The sequence below is a fragment of the Rhipicephalus sanguineus genome, unplaced genomic scaffold, assembly GCF_013339695.2.
Source record: "Rhipicephalus sanguineus isolate Rsan-2018 unplaced genomic scaffold, BIME_Rsan_1.4 Seq1223, whole genome shotgun sequence".
Taxonomy (NCBI): domain Eukaryota; kingdom Metazoa; phylum Arthropoda; class Arachnida; order Ixodida; family Ixodidae; genus Rhipicephalus; species Rhipicephalus sanguineus.
In genome coordinates, this window is record NW_023614518.1 from 10,899 (window position 1) to 23,430 (window position 12,532).

At 44.6% G+C, this 12,532-nt stretch overlaps 1 long non-coding RNA gene across 1 annotated transcript; it reads right to left on the minus strand.

The window, feature by feature from the left end:
- Positions 1-2,379: 2,379 nt before the first annotated feature.
- LOC119376482 (uncharacterized) lies at positions 2,380-11,839 on the minus strand. Its single transcript, XR_005180578.1, has 4 exons — positions 11,575-11,839; positions 8,156-8,273; positions 5,821-6,020; positions 2,380-2,557 (listed from the first exon to the last, which is right to left on the minus strand). It is a non-coding gene; the product is annotated as an uncharacterized LOC119376482 (long non-coding RNA).
- Between the last annotated feature and the right edge of the window lie 693 nt (positions 11,840-12,532).

Consider the following 12,532-nt stretch of genomic DNA (forward strand, 5'->3'; position numbering starts at 1 on the left):
AGCGCACCATGAGCGTGGCACGTAAGTCATGCTGTACATGACATGCGTGTCATGATTTTTATGTTAACTCGTGTTATTTATGTTCGCTACACAGTCGCGTCGCAAGATACCAATTTTGGTGTATACAAAGCTAGCGAAACGGCCGCCAGCGCGCCATGAGCGTGGCACGTAAGTCATGCTGTACATGAAATGCGTGTCATGATTTTCATGTTAACTCGTGTGTTATTTATGTTCGTGCCACAGTCACGTCACTCAATACCAATTTCGGGGTAGATCAAGCTAGCGAAACGGCCGCCAGCGCACCATGAGCGTGACACGTAAGTCGTGCTGTACATGACATGCGTGTCATGATTTTCCTGTTAACTCGTGTTATTTATGTTCGCTACACAGTCAAGTCGCAAGATACCAATTTCGGGGTAGATCAAGCTAGCGAAACGGCCGCCAGCGGACCATGAGCGTGACACGTAAGTCATGCTGTACATGACATGCATGTCATCATTTTCATGTCAACTCGTGTTATTTATGTTCGGTACACAGTCACGTCACAAGATACAAATTTTGGTGCATATAAAGCTAGCGAAACGGCCGCCAGCGCGCCATGAGAGTGACACGTAAGTCATGCTGTACATGACATGCGTGTCATGATTTTCCAGTTAACTCGTGGTATTTATGTTCGTCGCACAGTCACGTCACTCAATACCAATTTCGGGGTAGATCAAGCTAGCGAAACGGCCGCCAGCGCACCATGAGCGTGGCGCGCAAGTCATGCTGTACATGACGTGCGTGTCATGATTTTCATGTAAACTTGTGTCATTTATGTTCGTCACATAGTCACGTCGGAAGATGCCAATTTTGGTGTATATAAAGCTAGCGAAACGGCCGCCAGCGCGCCATGAGCGTGACACGTAAGTCATGCTGTACATGACATGTGTGTCATGATATTCCTGTTAACTCGTGTTATTTATGTTCGCAACACAGTCACGTCGCAAGATACCAATTTTTGTGTATACAAAGCTAGCGAAACGGCCGCCAGCGCGCCATGAGCGTGGCACGTAAGTCATGCTGTACATGACGTGCGTGTCATGATTTTCATGTTAACTCGTGTCATTTATGTTCGTCACACAGTCAAGTCGCAAGATACCAATTTTGGTGTATATAGAGCTAGCGAAACGGCCGCCAGCGCACCATGAGCGTGGCATGTAAATCATGCTGTACATGACATGCATGTCATGATTTTCATGTTATGACTTGTCATTTATGTTCGTTATACAGTCACGTTACACCATACCAATTTTGGTTTACATTCGATTAACCAAGCGCCCAGGAGAGCACAAAGTCGTAGGCGGCTAGATAGATGGCCCATGCAAGGAAGGCAGGCCCCTTTCAGCTAGCCGAAAACCAACAAACGTTGGTCTCGCCAGCACATCGATTATGCTATGATCTTGGGCATATGATCTTGCTCGTAGTGGATGCGGAAACTAAATGGTTGGAAGCAGTACCACTCAAAACAGCTAGTGAATAAAGCACAGTTGAAGCGCTGCATGGTATGTACCCCTACTGAAACGATCCGTATATGCGGATCCGCACATACGGAATTATTGGAATATGGAAAGCCGCATGATGCGGAATCCGCATCTTACGGCAAGCCGTATCGTGCGGAAAGATGCGGACATCCCCAGCTTATGGAAAGTGCCATATCGTGCGGAAAGATGCGGACATCCCCAGCTTATGGAAAGTGCCATATCATGCGGAAATATGCGGACAACAGCAGCTTATGGAAAACCGCATAATGCGGAAATCATGCAGCTATCTGCCGCATTATGCGAAAATCAGATGGACGTCCTAGACCTCGTGGAAAGCAACATAAGAGGCAGTTGGCCATTCACGTTATTTGTAAAGCTGTACTGTGTAGAAATAGTGTGAATATTTCTGTCTTAATGTTGCATGAAGGTGAAATATGATTGCTATCTAGACACAGCCTTGATGAGCAAACAAAGGCTTTTATAAGAAACAAATGTGTTAATAAGCTACTGAATTAATATGCTGGACATCATAAGCTGCAGTCATACTGCAACGAAATAACGCAGGGTTTTATGTAATAGAAAAAACACCAGCTAAAACTCTCCCTGCTTAGGACGGCATAAAATTTAGCTTTTGGTAAAATTCAATAAAATTAGTCTTCGCATAAAGAAAGAATTTACATGCTCTTCAAAACCAGCCCCGCTGCAAGAACTAAAACTTGTTTTATATAGCACGTTCTAGCTGTGTCAATATGCATACCTCAATTGACTGTTCAAATGAGGTCACCTTGCACCATCACTTCACGAGTTGTATCTCACCCATGGAAAGATGGTGCAAAACAATGTGCAACAACAGGAATTTAAAAATGAAAACTTTATAATGAATAAAATTAATATTCATGCCGTTTTGAAAGCCTCACAGTGGAATCATTTCTTAAGGACTTTAAGCAGGTCCCCCAAATGGCGATTGAGATTCCGGTGGCGCTGTGCCTCCAGGACGTTGCTTGGATGCGCCTTGAGGTGTTCTCCGTAGGCATCTGCATGCATAAATCATAAACACATGATGTCAGACGCACATGTAAGCAGCTTAGTTCACATGCAGAAGAAATAACACACAGAATGATGCTGAAAAAGAAATGCACATACTGCTTTTTTATGTATTTGTGTGGATAGAAAAGGAAAGTGCACGAGTGAGCTCCAGCGCATGCAAAAAATGTAATGGCATGCTTATTGCATGGAAAATAACTAGCTGCTTCTTACTATTTTGAACATATTTATGTGTAGTAAATCTGTTGAAATCTCATTACGTAAAACTTTGAATTAAATGCCTTCTGTATACTAACAAAAACTTTAAGTATTGCCAGTAAAAGCCCTAAATGAGCATTTAGTAATGTGTACATGTGCATTTACTTCCCTTAAACTTTAGTTTGTCTGCAATAATGCCATCTTGAACAGCTTTGTAACATGAAATGCTGCAAGTTATGAAGCTGAAAAAGCAGCACACAAGTAGGCAGGTCTGTGCCAGCCAGACCAAAACAGCCCACCAAACAGAAATAGGCAAAAGTGAACGGCAAGCTTTAGAATTAATCAATTCGTGTTATAAAAAAATTGAATACAACTGCACAATGTGAAGCATTCTCTATCAAAAGCATAATAGCACCATTATAAACAAAGGTAATTTATTGGCATACTCAAGACATATAGAAAGTGAATTGCAATTGAGCTGGAAGAGTATGGTAGCATAGGTGATTTCCCCTACACAAAATCAAATTTATTATGTGAGCTCTGGCAATTAGAAATCAAAATTATCACACTGTTGGAGACTTGAAAAACCAAAAAGTACTTGCGTTCATGAACACTGATGATATATCCAATAGAAAGATCGACTAGAGAAATATTTAACCACCTATCCACAAATTTCTAACACACCCCTAGAAAATACCTAATCGGCGCTTATGACACAGCAGTGTACTAATTTCATTGTTACAGAAACGACATGGAATAGCACCCCGCTCGAGCACAATGAGAGACTAATCTTCAAACTCAATTACGCAGAAAAAAACAAAGCACGAAGCAAAGCAAAGCAACGGACATCTGGCAACCTAATGCCATCGCAGGACGGGAAGTTCAGAGTGCGCATTACAAGGGAAGAATGATAATAAAATTTGGTTGACAGAATTAGTGCTGCAGTCGTAATGCAAGTAAGTGCAACATCTGGTTAACCCTAACCAGCATAGGAAGAAAAATTACAACACTGAATCCCGTGATCAAAGGCCACGAATGCTGTAAGGACTGTCTGTGGAATGAGAAGAAACATTTCAAATGGCTACAATAAAAAATTACGTTTAGTTATATTTCCTTTTAGCCAGTATCTTCAACTTTTCAATGTAAACATGTGCCCCAGTCTAAGGTGTATAAAATATTTATGTACACTTCACACCATTTATAACGCAATCGTTCACAGTGCAGGACCGGTTATAATGCTGTTTTTTCTGAATTCAGCATACCCTCCCATAAAGCACCACGTATACACGCATGCCGCTTACTGTGCAGTCCCCCCACATGAAACATCGGCTATAAGGCGGCTGCTGCAAAATTCTCAGAGACTCGAAGCGAGTGCGCTTCGGATCAGCCTGGGAGAGAAGAACCACAGCGTTATGGAGGATGAGATGCAGAGCGAATGAACAGGAAACAGTGGAAGAAAAAAAAAAAGAAAAACAAGGGGGGCATCATGGTGTGAAGAGGGGGAGTGATTGCCTAGGCAACAGAAAAGCCTTTGCTCCCTTTGCTCTGGCTGCTTGTTGTGTGTATGCTGCGCTCTGAAGGGCCACCCGTGTCTGCATGAAGTGCACGTAACTGCTGTTTGGCTCTTCGGTTTTCTGTCGGGAAAACAGTCTCATCGTAGAGTGAGATCTTGTGCGTGCGACCTCTATTCCCCAGCAAGTGATAATGTTTTGAGACACGACAGAGCTTTTGCCTTTGCCACCAGCAGGTGGACTTACAAGCTTGGAAGACTCTTTCGGGATAGTTGGCGTGACTTTCCTGATCGCGGACCGGAACTTCGTTTCACACCTGCTGCCCACTGTTTAGGACAGGAGTCCCGATATCCGTGTTGTTTGGGGCAAACTCCCGCAAGCTAGGCCTAACGAGCACTAGCTACCTAGTTGTTAGTGTCTGCAGACAATCAAGGTTACGGTTTGGTGCCGAGTGAATGAAACGTTTTGGAGTTGTTGCAGTCAGGAGCGACTTAAAATCTTCACCGAAAACTAGGGAGTGCATGTGCAATACTAGATTGGTGGTTCAAGGTTGTCACTGTTTTTTGGACATCGCCCCCGGAATTTCAATAGCCTTTCCCCGTATAGTTTCTGGCCAGTGTTGTACCACAGCGAAGTTCGCATAAATGTGGAGGTCTGAAGAGTCAGTCAGCGGCTTTCCGCTACGGCACTCTTTCTTTTTGTTTTCTTGTTTCTGCGTTCACTATGTCGACACTGCAGGTCCGCAGACGTTAACCTTTCAACATTGACAACTTTACGCCCAAGTTGCACGCCTAGATAGTCGGAATCATGCGGGTGCCTGTTGGTCATGTTTTTCAGATGTACAGCTTTTCACAAATGTTGTTTTGTTTACAGGGCAGTACCACTTATAGTGCAGATATTTGCGACTCTGGCAACTTGTTATAAGCGGTCCATGCTGTACATGGTTTATTCATTGAATGTGCTGATATGTTTTTTTTGCAAATAATGGCCATTTACGCATCATTTATCTGCAACGAGACCGTTTGACCAGTATGCCACTGCATCTGATTCACTGGATGTGACTGATGGATTATGTAGCATTCATGAAGCAACGGATACCCAATTTTTCACCATACATGCTGACCCACCAAGGTGCTAATGATAACAAGGCCAGGCATACATGCAGGGCCTCCCGTGAGTAAAATTTCAGCATTTAATCTATGCTAGGCTCATTTGTGCTCTCACGCCCGGAACAAAACTCAAGTATAATGCAAAATTTTGGCAGCTCTAGAAGAAAGTGATATAGCGAATTTTTCCTGATGCATCTCAACATTTACCGAGGTGACAAAGCTACAGCAGTCTGTGGCGGCAGCCACAACCATGTTGAAACTTCTGAACAGGTGCACCACTTGGGGCCACTAACAGCACCGGTGCAAAAGTCGACACTACCTGGCTAGAGAAATTACCACACTTGTCACCCCTATTCCTTCTAGCCACCAAGGCTGAATCTCACCCACTATTCAGCACGTGTGACAGGACAAAAACAAAACCATCCAGGCACTCACACTGTAGAGCATGAAGTTCCTCTCGGGCTGGTCACCTCCTTTCTCCTTGATGAAACAGCAGCATAGTGCACTGGCAATGCACTACTGGAGCAAGTTTTCAATGCACCACAGTGCCCTTCCTGCTTGTGTCAGAGAGAGCTTGGGGTCCTTGGTCTCTTCTGGAGACCACTGCCACTTCTGGTTTTCTGCTTAAGATCAACCTGCACAAGGTCGTAGATAAGGTCTTTAGAATTGTAAATTATAATATCCGAAATTCTGCAGAAAAAGAAAACACTCCCATTTTCCAGAAGGCATACTGAGGCATCCCTTCTTAAAGTTAAGGTCCTGCATTTGCAACCTCTATTTTAGTTCTTTTTTTTGAACCTGCGCTTGACTTTGAAGGTGTTAGTTCACTGCGCACTGTATGTAAAAAAAGCTCATCCAGCACAACCACAACCCTAACTGGACAGGCAGGCAACGTTAGCTGGATGCTCTGGATGGCTTCTTTAATGAAATGGCTTACGTTGACACTGATGGTGGTCCTACACTGAAAAATATGGAAAGATTTATTAATCACTAAAGGGACCGACAACTGGCCAGAACGTGTGATTAGATCCTGGCGGAAATAAAAAGATCGTGAATTGCAGGGCATGCTTTTCGCAATTTGAGTAAGATTACATATTTAAATTGCGTTTAAAGGTAAAAAAAAACAGTATGCCATGCATCCTAGCAGAAATTGCCTGATGATGTGTTATCGAGTCGTTCTGTTTGCTGTACATAGTTTGATGCTTTAATGTGCACCATAATTAGTGCTCAAAATTACACTGTATTATATTTTAACCTATCCCCGTCCTATTCTGTGCTGCTTACTAGGCAAAGGAGTTGATGCTAATAAGCAGCGTTGGCTTCGTGTCAACTAGTGGGACATGTCGAGCCATGGCACACGCATGCGGAATGCACGCATGTGCACCAAACTGCAGTGCATAAACTCGTACCGCTGTCGTGTTGACCTCCCACTGTTTGCCGCCTGTGTTGTGTGTACACAACTTCATAGTAGCCACAGATCCAAAAATTCTGAAAATGTTTCACAGCACTTTCAGTGTTACTATTCCATTATTAAGACAGTGACTAGTTAGCTTTCCAGTGAACTAAAGAGAACAAGTACCACAAGAATTGTTTGTCAGTCCCTTTAATTGTTTTATGCTTTGAGCCATGTTAATATGTTAAAATGAGTGTCCTGCTTAACACAATCTGCTCTGCATGAGCTGAATTGTGAAATGGGGACCTATGCTGGAAAACACGCAGAGCTCATGCCAAATATTTTAAGTGAACCAAGTTTTGTGTTGAACCTCCTTGTGCAATTTTTGTATTTCTAGCCTTGCTCATTGCATGTTTTTCGTACTGCTATAAGACCTGTAATGTCTAGCTTATGTAATGCTGTGCGAAAATGAAATTCAAGATTGCTCAATTCAAAGCTAACCAAGTGTGTTCAGCACCACTTCCTGTATCCCTTTCTCGTATGCCGACCGCGGGGGCGGGGGGGGGGGGGTACTGCGAGAGCAATTATATGAACAATGTCAGCGGGATATTGCGGTCGCCGCTGATCTGTACACAGTCCAAACCGATAACATCGCTTACGCATCGTCTTTTTCACGTGCGAGTAAAAGTGCGCTAGCGCTAGGGACGAATGCGGTTGAAGCAGAGATGAAACGACCCGGCCGTCACCGTCGCGCGAGGCCTGTCGTCGCTTGCTTACCAGTTATTTCGTCGGGCAAAGGACCATAAGGGGCACCGTTGAGACGGGGACGGTCGCGAGCGCTGGCGAACGCGCTATCTCGACAGACATCGGTAACGGCTACCATTTTAAGTGCTGGACTGCGGCGCAAAGTGCACAGCTACTTCATGCGCAATGAAACTGAGTTGAACCTTTCTCCCATCGTTAAAAAAAGAAGAATCCTTTCTACTACGTGGCCAGACAACTTTGCTCATGTGGCCAGACAAAGCACTGGACGCGCGGGGCAAAACTGGATTTCCGGGAGATTTTCCTATGACCCGTACAACCGGGAGAAACGTTCAAAATCCAGGAGTCTCCCGGGTAATCCGGGAGACTTGGCAGGTATGCCTTGTCACCAAGAACTTGAAAGTACATTGCGGAAACAATGTAAAATAGTCACAAATACATTGCTGTCGAAGCATGAGGATGCAAATATAAAGCAAATAGAAGTGCCACTTTAAATATTACAGGCCACACAGTGCACGATGACAAATTGATAAATTCAAAGTGAAAGGCACGCGCTTCAAGTGGTGCTGCCATGTTTTCGTTTTCCTTGCTCTGCTACCACCTTACTTTACTCACCCAACACGTGTGCAGAGATGCCATGAAAACACCAAGCAGCTGATGCAACATGGATGAACACATCTTCAGGAATTTCCGCCCTTCCTACTGGCAAAGCCACCCTGCAGCCTCCACAGTGCTGCAACCAATTTGTGAGATGAGCATAGTTTGCATAATGTTTTTCAGTCACAGATATACATGCAAGACACAGAAGCATTCTATAGGGAGCTTGCACCAATGGTGGCAATGAGGTACAACCCGTTTTGTTGTCACAGCCAGATGAGCTGGCAATCGGGGAAGCGCGTGCAGTTGTGGGTTGTAGTAGTTGCATGCGAAGTACGGCAAAGTTACAGTCACAGAAAGATGGTTGCAACGTCTTCAAGATGCCGAAGGTGCGCCTCAGCGAGTACAAGACGAAGGAACTATCAGAACAGTACCAGAGTGGATGGCTTTAGCGCATAGGCAACCCTGACAAGCATCACGTATGTCCTCATTGCTTCCTTTTAGGTAGGCAAATCATGCTTGGCTTTCGTTAGCTCTGTTTTGTCCACTTACACACAAATCATATCAGGTTCTGCTGCGACAATGCAGGACCATTGTGGCTTCATGTGTAAGGTCCCTTTTTAACGAGGCATTCACTGTTTCTGCAACTGGGTACAGATGAAATAAAACAATAATAAAATTAATATTTACCAGGAGTTAGAGTGTCCTTATAACTTGCTCATGTCATGACCACAACGCTATCAGCCCCAACTTTTCTCATAGGCTTGCGTAACTAGCCGCTTCTCACAATGTTTTGGCCTAAAGCCGTTTATGACTTCACTGCTGCTGCATGACAAAGCTCGACAAAACATAAGACAAGTAATTCGCAAATGTCCGAGGCGTCGACGCGTGGCCACACGTTTACGTACATGATGCAGTCGGCTGCATGAAGTGCGAACGGGTGAGCATAGATGCCTTTTTTCGTTGTATCGTAAGGATCCTTCCAGAAGAGTGCTGCTGAGTACATATTTACTGACCTCGTGCTCCTTGCTTGGAACTACTGTCAAAGATTGCAACCTCAATGTCATCAAGGAGATCACACCAGTATGTACTGTACTTGCGCTTCTTTCCATGAAGCTACCGCACGTGCTCCCAGAAAAGCTTTGCGAAGTCCCTAAAGAGACCGAAACGTTTCGGTAGCTTTAGGGACCGAAACAGAGAAACTCCAAAAGCCAAGCATAGTTTACCTACCAGAGAGAAAGTGCTAAGGATAGACGTGATGCTTGTTGGGACTGTCCTGTGCGTAAGCCATTTACCACGACACTGCTCAAAATAGCTCCTTGGTCTTGTGCTCGTTAAAGGAGTACTGACACTATTTTGAGACATCGAAAAAGGGACATTTTTTGTTTCTTCCATATGCAGCGTCAACGCTGTCCACACACCCGAGTTGAATATGTGTAAAATATTCTAATTTGACTTGGAAGTTTTCGTCGCTGAGCATCTGCAAGCCAGCCCCACTGCAATGGACATTATCCCGACGAGTCAAGACAGCTCCCCTGAGTTAGCGAGTTCTGCATCCTGCATGCAGCCTAAATCACAGAAATCACTGTCAGGGCCACTGGACGACAATTTGCTCATCGTTGCTTACGTGCACAACGAGCAGATGACGGTTTTGCCCCTAGTACGTCGCAAGTTTCTGTATCCCCGTGACGTCACACTGCTATGAAACGTCACTGAGAAGCCGCCCCCTCGATATCGAAACCGAATGTGTCTTTTAAAGGTAGCAGTAATTAAAATATATACGATGCATTCCCAGGCACCACAATACTCGTTTTAGGTTTCTCGACACCAGTATTTTTTTAGAGCAACAATACGAAAATTTTTAAAATTCGTGTCAGTACTCCTTTAAGAGCACAGGGTAAGGCAAAATTTAAAAAAAAATCACTTTTTTGTTGTTTGCAATTTGGGAAGTGTGTCCTTTTCTCCATATTTTGCATATTCGTGCTTTTCTTTGAATGTTTTTTTTTTGTAGCTGAGAACCTCATTTTCCGGAAGCAAGTAGTGAGTGAACACGCACCCAAGACAAGCGCCTCGTATGCACTCGGCGCTTACAGTCCATTTTCTGAAATTGTCAGCTAACTTTCGGCATGCCTAATTTCTCAGCAAAGACAATCCGAAGATGCTGTGTGCGTCTTTATTCACATTCTTGGTTCAGAGCGCGTCTATTCAAACAATTTTAGCTCCTAGTTTCATCACACCTTGTGTCTGTCGTGCCAATCGATACGTTGAGATGCTGAGGATAGAGAAAGCCTTCAGCGACAGTATATTTCGTGGCAACTAATTCAGTTGTCTTGTAACTGCGAATAAATGCTAGCGACGTACTGAGGTGCCGAACACTGAACCATCACACTCTTCGTCATTGAATCCCACCCTTTTCAGCTTCCTTCAAGGCAACTCGCGCACATTCGTATTGCTGACGACTGTACTGTAGCACAAATTGGGCAAGAAAAGCATAACAGAAAAGCCTGTTGCTAAAAGTATGCAAACATAGGTATTCCAGTGCAAACAAGACGCGGACAGAAGGGTGAGACGTAACTGTGTGCTGGTCCTGTCGTTACATGTCAACCTTCTGTCCTTGTCTTGTTTGCGCTAAAACACGCACAAGCCTGATGAGCTAGTCAGATGAGAAATTCTCCTGCATCGTACCTATAAATCCTTGCATCAGCAACTCCACAGCACTGTGATAATTACACCACTGCCACACAGCAGCGTAATGTATTCTACTACATGCTGGCTGCACATTTATGTATAAAAAGCGAAACTCTGACAGAATATGAAGTCTCACATTGTGCATGCAAGTTTTCATAACCGTCAGATGTCCAACGTGGATGCTGGCTGGTGCAATATTACTGACACGCGAAGGCGACGTGCATTTACACACAAAGATTCTTTTAACACCTCTCCCTACACAAGGCAAACACACGATTACGTTTAACTAGCTCAAGCCAGCGTTCAAGCGCATAATAAACACTTCACCGTGAATGTAGGCTCATTATCACAATTTAAGTGTTTGGCTAGGTGAATTGAGCCACGCTACGAATTATATAGCCCGCGAACGTGAGCAAAATGCTGCCCAGCAGCAAATGGCGCTGCAGGCTTTGATTTATCAACAACAAACGAAGCAAGCGCCACTTGCGTCCTGCTGACTGCAATGCACATAAGAAAAAATCGATCATCACACACATGCATGTTCTCGCAATTCTCGCGAATTCGCTCCCGTAAGGCCGTGCCGATGCGCCATGGCTACGCTCAGATCAGCGTAGTCGAAGCGAATCGGAAACGCGCACAATGTCGTCGCTCGCAAAGGTGCGTAAGGCTCTTTACGACGCCACGTCCGAGTGCGGTAACAGAGCCTTGCGCCGAGTAGCATGCTTTACACAATAAGCTGTCCCACTTACCTTTAGTTTCTTTCGCACTGGCGTGTAGCAGGTGGCCGCGGGTGTCAGCCATGGAGTCATTCGAGCGCCCGCACATTTCGTTGATTCCTTGAACGACTCGTACTTAATCGGCACTCCGAGAACAGCGGGAATTGCGTGCAATCTTTGCACACCGCACAAACGAGGAACGAAGCTTCCTTACGTAAATTTAATGCTTTTACCTTCAATCTTCTTGTGGATGAGAACACACGCGAGACGCTCGCAAACAAAGGCAAATAACATCTGGCTTCGGCTATGGATGGAGCTAGCTTGAATTGTTGTTCGTGAAAAAGAAAAAGAAAACGTCGCCGTGTAAAACTGTTAGAGAATGCATGTTGTTGGGCAAAATAGTTAAAAAATAATGACGTTTTCAAGAAAAATTTATACGAGAAAAGTTAAATACTTTTTCAGCAGCTTCTTTTTTCTTTTTTTGTTCTAGCAGACGACAGGTTTCTACTCCTTGTACCACGGACGTAGTAGTGCGGCTTTACGATCGATGTTTGCCGCCGAAGCAAAACTCTACAGTAGTTGTATGTCCGTCCTCAGTGAATAGCAGGATGACTCCAAAGCAGTAACACTTTTACGTAATGCAGTATGTGATCTTGCAAGGCATGATGTTTCGTTGCGTTGAAGCAAAGGGAAGCAAGCCGGCGTGATCAGCTGATGTCGCCGCTACGCTCGGCACTGCCGTGTGCTTCATTTCCCGCGCTGAATTCGTGATCGAGCGAGACAGCCACGGAGGGGAACACAGCTAGACGCACGGGTTAACGGCGTATCATTCCAGTTTCGCGCGATGGCTGACTATTAATCGCAAGAGAGCCTCGGGGAACAAGCTTCAACTGCTTGTGTAAATTACATTGCTTGTGTGTAAGCATCCGTGTCTTCATACGCGAGCGATCGGCAACCTATAGTGAAAAGATACGAGAAAAGTGTGAGGCGT